We start from the raw sequence: 8,948 nt of genomic DNA, 5'->3' as shown, positions 1-8,948 counted from the left end.
GCTCAACCAGTCCCACCCCCTGTCCCAGATTGCTCCAAGCCCTGTCCAACCCGGCCTTGGACACTTCCAGGGATGGGGCAGCCACAGATTCTCTGGGCACCTGTGCCTGGGCCTGCCCACCCTCACAACCACTGGACATCTTGTATTCACCTTTTGGCAAAAGGTAAAACTAGAAGGAAAGAAGGGGAGCATTGGCTGAGAAGCAGATGGACAAAGCCCAGAATTTCCTGTGCTGCTCTTCTGTTTACACCAACAATACCTCCCAGTTCAACAGGAACCTGCAGCAGAAGGAACTGGGAAGTCAGTATCCCAAACCTGGGTGACAGTTCCTAAGAGGGGCCAGAGAGCAAGAGATTAACTAGGGAGGAACAGGGAGAATATTCCCACTTTCTCTTTGTCGTCCTCACTATCCAGTGCCAGGCCACTGGAACAGGGGGCTTTTGTCCCATCTTTCTCTCCTGAAAGCTCTTAGACCATAAGGTCCAATTCTGGCGAGGGCAGTTCTTGGATGGGGGCTCAGAGGAACCTGAAAGAGAGGAGCTGGTTCATCAACTCCTGCCCTCGGCCATCAAAAACTGCCAGGAGAGCCCCTGGCACACCCACTTCCCATGGCCCTTGGTGGTTTTCACCCTTGTCACCACCTGAGTCCATACCTTTGGCAAAGCCATTCCACAGGAGGGAGCAGGGGAGTTCAAGGACATGACTCATGTCCCAAGGCTCTGCATTTTTTGGGCCCTGTTCCACGGCACAGACTGTGTCCCACACTCCAGGCAGTTTTCCTTCCCCACCCACACATCTGAACCAGCTTTGACGTTGCCAAGGTGACAGCCAAGCTGCTGGTGGTGTCCAGCACCCAAAGATGTGCCTCCCGGGGACCTGCCCGACCTGCCCAGCTCGCTGCTCCCGCAGAGGAGGAGCTGATTCCATCACTGCCATGATTAAAGGGAGCAGGGGCTGTGCTGTGGCTGTGTTTGGACACACTGCCCGGGCAGGGCTGCTCTCTGCCCACCTCTGCAGCCCCAAGCGATGCTGAGCGCCAGCCTTGTGACTCAGCCTGTCCAGGACTCTCTCTGGGAAGGGTGGGAGAAGCCCCTGGGCTGGGGAGGTGATTCTGGCCACCAGTGTCTGGGTTTAGAGGCCACTGCTTGGGCTGAAATCAGCTTGGCACTGGTTGGAGACAGCGATGTCCCTGGTTCTTCTGGTGATCTCATTTCTCCACCATCCTCCTGAAAGGCTTGATGGTCTAAAAATCTGTGTGTGCAAGGACTGCAAGGCAGCAGAGCTGCACTTTTGGAAACCAGTTTCATGGCTCAGAGAGGTCCTGGTGTAACACTGGCAGCTGAAACTGCTGCTCTGGGATGAATTTCACCCAGAAAGCAGGAAGGAGAAATGTCCTCTGTCCGTTTGCACTTTGATCAGGCAGAGATAAGGAAAGTAACAGCTCAGCAATCGTTTCCCCTCCCAATCTAAACGGTTAAATCTGTAGACAGGCTGGGTTTAGATGCCTGGATTTGCAATGTACATTTGAGGCTTGGCTCAGGTCTGTAATTAATCTGTCACCTCCCTGAAACATGGACTGACGTGGTCTCTGAAGCAGATCAATGAAACATTAAACCAAACACCTACAGAAGATAAATGCAGGTGACAAGATAGTTCATGTTGGCATCAAACAGTTTCTTGGGTGCAGGTCTCAGATTTTTATGGAACTTTCAGTTCTTTATTCCTCACCATCCTTTTCACAGCTGGGGAAACCGAGGCAGGGCATGATGACAGTTTACATTTCCAGAGTTGTTCACCCACTGTCAGCTCCTTTTTTGGCAGCAAAGTACCTACAATATGTCTATTTTGTTTTGGCCTTTCAGTCTGAGGCCAGAAGGAGTGACTGGTGTTCAGGTTTGCAGAGACAATGTATGTTTTTAAAAGCTTGGTGTAAATGTAGTCCCAAAAGTCAAGGAAGGGGCAAGGCCATGCCAACAGCTGGGGGTGAGTTAAAACCCTGACATTCCATTTCCACAGAATCATGTGGAGTTTAATAAACTTATGGTTAGGATACCTCTGAATTCAAATCTACCTGTTATAAAAGACAGGGAATACAAATCCAGGTGGGCTCCACACACACCTGCAGGCACCACCCTTTTCTCTTTCTGCTTCTCCTTGTCCTTCCTGCCACATGGCCCTTCCTGCTCCCATCCCACAGCCCTTCCCAGCCATCACACACATCAGGTACCGCCCAGCTTAAACCCAAGGTCCTGGAATTGTGTTTGCAAGGACTGGACAGGCTCTTTCAGAGCTGCCCAAAGGGGCTGAGCCAGCAATTACATCTTAAAAGAGACCACACATTCCTTATCTGTAAGTCCAGTGGTGCTGGAAGCCTGACTGGGAAGCTTTGATCCCTCTGGAGAGGTCAGATAATGCTTTGTTTGGTGGGGATTTCTTGTCTTGCCTTGTAGGGTGTTGTATGAACTCAGCTGCTGGGCCGTAGGGACAAGAGGCTGAAGTAGAAACACCATCTAAAGAAACTTCCCATTCAAAATTCACATCTTTGGCCGTGTCCTTCTTGCCAAGGTGGAACAGCAGATTTCATGGGAGCTGATCTTTGGCAGGCAAACCTCAGCCTGAACCCTTGGCAGGAGCAGACACATTGCTGATGGAATTAAAGTTTCATTTAAAATTAATTCATGTTTAGGATGAATAAATTCTGTGTGTTTGCTGCAAGCAGAGAGGATAAAGCTGTTGCTGTGTTACCCTCTTGCATGTTTTGGTTACTCAGTGGGTATGAACTGCCCTGAAAGACATGAAAGACAACAGCTCCTGTCTCTGCTTTAGGTATTTCCCTGCTATATTTGCCTCTGGAGTGTTTGGGATGTGGTTACCCTGTCAGCAGTGCCATTGTGGGTGTTGTGGGTGAACACGCTTGGGATGGAGTTTCCAAGCAGGAAGATTCAGATAAACAACTGCTTTGAGGTGAAAATTAGAGAGTTCATGTTACACCCACCTCCTGAATGTGTAACTGACTATTCACCCTGAAAATCTGATTCTAGGAACGCAGCATGTCCCGTCAGGAGCAGAGTAATTCCTCAGAAACCATGGCCAGCCCGAGCCCTGAGCGCTGAGAGCTGTGATTAACTCCTCAGGAATCCATCCGGAGAAACTCGTATTTTCTGGGCTTTTTTAGGTAATTATTTCAAACCTTGAATCTGTGAATGAAGATTGTAAATAGTTCTCAGCCAAAACTCTTAGAGAAGGACATGAAATGCATCAAATAAATAATGGGTTCTGATCTGTTTGCTCATGTGTAATGTGAATAAATAAGTGTTATGACCACCCAGGAGGGCAGAGCTGCAGGGGGAGCAACCGGAGCTCTCCATGAAGGGACACAGGGCAAAACGGCAAACCTGAAATAGCTGTTGGCTTGCTCAGCCCAGGGACAGAGCAGCAACAGCCAGGACTCAGCCTGACTGCTCTCTGCTTCCTGGGATGCCTCTTGGTGGGTTTAGTGACGTGCCATTGCAGTTTCCACAGCACAGACCCCGTCCAGAACCATGCTCTGCTCCAGGACATCACCTCACTGGGCTGGACTGCAGCTGGTTCCCCCAGCCACACGCTGGGTTATCTGGGAAGAGGTTGGGAATATTCCCTGGGAGAATGAGGGAGCGACTGTGAGTGACGTGTCCGATAGCGGCGCTGCAGAGTGCGGCTCCGGCAGGGAGGTGTCTGCTGGGCAGGATGTTTGCCTTTGGTGTGGGCTCAGCTTCTTGCCCTGACACAGATCCCTTCATCATGTTGAAGTGAGACTGAGAGTCCAGCCCTGTTGCCTGCAGGGATGGGGAGCATAACTGTGATTCAGATTGGAAAATGGGGCAGATAAGGGGAAGAGCAGCCCACACAGAATCACAGAATGGTTTGGGTTGGAAGGGACCTTAAAGATCATCTTGTTCCAGCCCCTGCCATTGGCAGGGACACCTCCAAGTTGCTCCATCTACCTGAAGGGAAGTTCTAGTCAGGTGGGGGTTGGTCTCTTCTCCCAGGCACTCAGCAATAGGACAAGGGGGCATAATGGGCTCAAGCTCTGCCAGGGGGAATTGAAGTCTGAGATCAGGAAAAACTTCTTTCCAGAGCGAGTGCTCAGGCATTGGAATGGGCTGCCCAGAGAGGGGGTGGATTCCCCATCCCTGGAGGTTTTTCAACTGAGCTTGGCCGTGGCACTGAGTGCCATGATCTGGTAAAGGGACTGGATTGGACCAAGGGTTGGACTTGATGATCTGGGAGGTCTTTTCCAACCCAATCCATTCTATGATTCTATAATTCTATCCCCATCCAGCTTGGCCTTGGACACTTCCAGGGATGGGGCAGTCACAGCTTCTCTGGGCAATCTGTACCAGGGCCTGCCCACACTCCCAGGGAAGGATTTCCTCCATGTATCTAACCTAAAAGTCCTCTCTGTAATACAGACCACATGTAAGAAAAGCTCTGGCCTCTCCCTCAGTGCTGTCAGGGTAACACAGCAGCCCAGGTGTCCATAGTGACATCCCCAATTAAAAAGGAGTTTGTAAGTGGAGGAGGGCAAGGACAGGAACAAGGTGTACAAAACCACTTTTCATGGCTTGCTGTAGAGCCTCAGCCTTTGAGCTGCAGTGACAAGCCTTGGAATAACAAGGAATTTAGTTTGGATGCTGCATTTCAGGGTTGCATTTCAGCATCAGCAACAAACTGATCCCTGGTGGTTCAGGGAGGAACAGAATCCAGCTCGGAAAACCCTGCTGAGGATCACAGGGTTATATAAAGACCTGCCCCAGGAGACAGCAAGATGTTTTTGCATTTATTAGTCATTTAGAAAATAATGAGAGCTGCATCCTCATTCTCAGCTGTTGTCTGTTCTTGCTTGGGGAGGATCAGTGTATTCCTGTGAGGGCTGCAGGGGGTGTTGTCTGTGCAGAGGCAGGACCAGGCTCTAACCAAACAAGGGCAGATCGCTGCTTGTGAGGCACAGAGGGTCTGATGGGGACAATGCCAAGGACTTCCAAATCCCACCAGGTGCTCAGTGAGTCACAGATCCTGCAGGAGACAGTCTGTGCAATTCTGTGGTCAGAAACTCTACAGGGGAGGGTACACAGAGGAAAGAGAGTTCAGGTCTGTCTTCCAAGTGTTCAACTTTTCAGTGCTCACGTTTTCAATCATAGCACTCAGTGCAAGGAATTGTGGAATCATAGAATGGTTTGGGTTGGAAGGGTCCTTAAAAGACCACCCAGTGCCACCCCCTGCCATGGACACCTTTCATCAGCCCAGGGTGCTCCAAGCCCTGTCCCACCTGGCCTTGGACACTTCCAGGGATGGGGCAGCCACAGATTCTGTGGGCACCTGTGCCAGGGCCTGCCCACCCTCCCAGGGTAGAATTTCTCCCCAGTCTCTCATCCAGCCCTGCCCTCTGTCAGTGTGAAGCTCATTACCAGATCAGTGTGCTGTCTGTGAGGTGTGAAGCAGCTCAAACAGAAATCAGCATCCCCTCCAGGCTTAGCAGAAATGATCTCCAGCTCCTGTGATCAGGTGGGGTATGCACATCGAATCCTCTTGTTGGCATTTCCTGAGCTTGGCTTTCAAAGGAAGGCCCCTAAATACACATTTTAAACAAAGACACTAATTTCTGTTGAAATTCTGTCCTCAGCTGGGATAACGGGAGGCGCTGGAGCAAGAGGAGCGTCTGTCTGGCAGCAGGAAAGCTCATCAGCTCATCTAATTAAGCTGCATGTGGAGTCCCTGACAGCAAAGAGTCATCCAGAGGCTCAAGATCCTGTGATTTATATGGATTTTCTGGTGTTTTCATGGGGTTTCTCTTCCCTGCATGATTTACAAGGTATTCCAGTCCTTTAGAGAGCCTTTTTTCTTCCAGGTGCTGTGGAGCAAGGCCATGCATGATTGTACAAATCCATGTGGGGTTTTGAGTAATTCCAAGGTTTCTCCATCACTGTTGTGCCTCATCTCCAAATTCATCATAGAATTCTCTGTTTCAGTTCCTTGAGTTACAGATTCAAGGACTAAAAGAATAATTATTACTGGGGCCCTTTAGGAAAAAAAAAAAAGTAAGATTTTTGGCCATAGGTGATTATAGTTTCTGGAGCTGAATCTGTGTCCCATAACTGACAGAGGATAATGAATTTAATAAATAGCTATGATTAAGTCTGATGTTATTTTTAAATAATTTCAAAAACTGTTGCTCTAATCCCTCTGTGGCTGGCAGAAAGGAGGATGCTTAGAAGTTAAAATTAGTTCCTTAACGTTCAGCCTGGTGTGGAGTTACAGGCACTCCAGGGCTGTCCTGGTTTTCTGGGGCATCTGCTGACAGTGCAGCTGAATGGACATCAACAGCTGCCCTTGGAAAGTGGGAATGAGCTCCCACAGCTCCCACTCAGCCCTGCTGCTGTTCCCCTTCCTGAGGCTCCCACCAGCTCCAGCCCAGCTCATGGGATAATCATGTGGTGTTGCACCACTGCCCTCCTGCACAGAAATTCCCCTTTTCTTAATTCCCAGGGATTTCCCAGCTCTTCCAGGTCTCTTTATAAATAAATATAGATCTCTTCTGTATAATATCAATGTGACTCTTTTTGTTTTTCAGCACCTACATGTCACAGTGATCCCAATTCTTGGCTGGAAAAAGGCACTGAAGAACACTTTGCCTTGAAAAGCACCAGAGTTGGTCCCATGGCCACAGCAGGAGCTGTTTGAACCAAACTGATGTAAAAACATACTTCTTTCCTTCTCCTTTTCCTCCTCATTCTTTTCTCTACTGTGGAGACAGGCTGGGAGAGCTGGGGGTGCTCAGCCTGAAGAAGGGAAGCTCCAGGGAGAGCTCAGAGCCCCTTCCAGTGTCTAAAAGGGCTCCAGGAAAACTGGGAAAGGACTGGAGACAAGGGATGGAGGGCAGGACAAAGGGAATGGCTTCCCACTGCCAGGGGGCAGGGTTAGTTGGGATACTGGGGAGAAATTCCTCCCTGTGAGGGTGGGCAGCCACTGGCACAGGTTGGGCAGAGAAGCTGTGGCTGCCCCAGCCCTGGGAGTGTCCAAGGCCAGGCTGGACAGGGCTTGGAGTGACCTGGGACAGTGAACGGTGTCCTTGCACATGGCAGGGGGTGGCACTGGGTGGTGTTTTAAGGTCCCTTCCCAACCCAAAACTATTCAGGGATTTTCTGAACTGACATCCCTGTGGCTCCTTGGCTGCAGAGGAGCAGGGGGAGAAAATCGGGAGACTGAGAAAAGCAGAGGGGAAAAGCAGGACTTCATTTTTGAGGCTGCTACACTAAATTAGAGGAAACAACAAGCTATACCTTGAGCCTCAGAAAATCCAGCTGCAGTGCTCAGCTTTGCCTCTGGCTCAGCAGGAAGGCAGGGATAACAGTAAATCCCTTCTCACACCTTCTGCCTGTCCTGATTAGTCTGGGCTGGCACTCACTCCGTGCCTGTTCCCTGTCTGGCACAGAGCACAAACAGCCCCCAGCCTGACCCTCCCACGGCTGGTTCCTGGCCATGGGCTGCCTTGTGTCTGCCCTGCAGGGACCAGTGCAGGCTGTGGAGTCAGCACTGCCTCCCTCCAGGACCCTGTGCCAGGATCCTGCTGAAAAGGGAGGAATTTCCAGGCCCCATCCCTGTCACACGTGGGAATGCCCCACATCTATGAAGACATGAAGCTGTGTTGGGAGAGGTTTAGGTTGGGTATCAGGAAAAGGCTCTTCCCCCAGAGGGTGGTGGGCACTGAACAGGCTCCCCAGGGCAGTGGGCACAGCCCCAGGGCTGGCAGAGCTCCAGGAGTGTTTGGAAAACAGGGACAGGGTGGGATTGTTGGGGTGACTGTGCAGGGCCAGGAGTTGGATTGGATGATCCATGTGGGTCCCTTCCAACTCAGGATGATTCCATAATCCACCAGCAGTTACATCATCAGCTGTTTCAGGAGCCCACATGGATATTTCCTGGGTGTCAGTGTAACTAATAAGTAAAATTAATTTGTTGATGTTAACTTAATGGAACTACATTATTGCTGATAGAGAAGATATGCTGTGTGAGAGCAGAAGTTTGGGGGCTGGCAGGGATCCCTCCCTCTGCTCCTCTCTGCCAGCTGAGCTTCTCCTCTCACAGAGGGTTTGCTCCAACACCTGCTGTGCCTGTGCAGCATCCCAGAGTGGAGCCTGGGATGTTCCTGCCTCGTCTCACCCCACCACAGAGATGCCACACACTGACACCTTTCCTGACTGGTGCCTTTCTCTGCATGCAGTGAGGGTAAACCTATTCCAGAAACAGAAAAAGGAGAGGAGGGAAAATCAGGGCTTTTCTCTCAGGGTTTATAAAAGGTGGTTTTCACGTGTGCCCCAGTCAGAGCCTCACCAAGGTGCAGTGTTGGGGTGAAGGGTGGCAGAGTGGGGAAAACAGCCTCAAAAAAACCCTCTAAACTAGAACCACAGCTTTTCATACCTGTCATGATGTGGATTTTCAGCTTGAGCACACAAGGCTGAGCTCAGGGGACACTGTCATGTAGATTTAGGGTTTTATCTCTTTTCCTCTCCATTAGCTGTGAAACCTTCTTCTTATGCTGAAAACCAAAACTTTTTTTCCCCCCTGTGTTCCCTTCCCCAAATATCGATCTGCTGTGTCCTCAGCACGGGTTCAGACCCACCCCCCTCACCCTCAAGCACCTCTCATGCCATCAGGGACTGGAGCAAAGCACAGGGAGGGGGATGTTCCATCCACACGAGTTTTTCTCTCGCCATCCTCTCCCTCCCTGTGCTGGCAGGGACAGAGAACTGAGCAGGATGGGGCTGATTGTGCCTGGCAGGTGGAGAGGGAGTGGAAGGAGCAGAGAGCAAAGGAGCAGCCCAGGATAAGGATGAACCCCTCACAGCCCTGGTCCACATTCCCATCCTGCAGCACCTTGGGCAATAATTCTCCAGGCAGGGGATGAAAAC

The sequence above is a fragment of the Pithys albifrons genome, chromosome 16 (assembly GCF_047495875.1).
Source record: "Pithys albifrons albifrons isolate INPA30051 chromosome 16, PitAlb_v1, whole genome shotgun sequence".
Classification (NCBI taxonomy): Eukaryota; Metazoa; Chordata; class Aves; order Passeriformes; family Thamnophilidae; genus Pithys; species Pithys albifrons.
Note: the sequence above shows the minus strand (reverse complement) of the source record.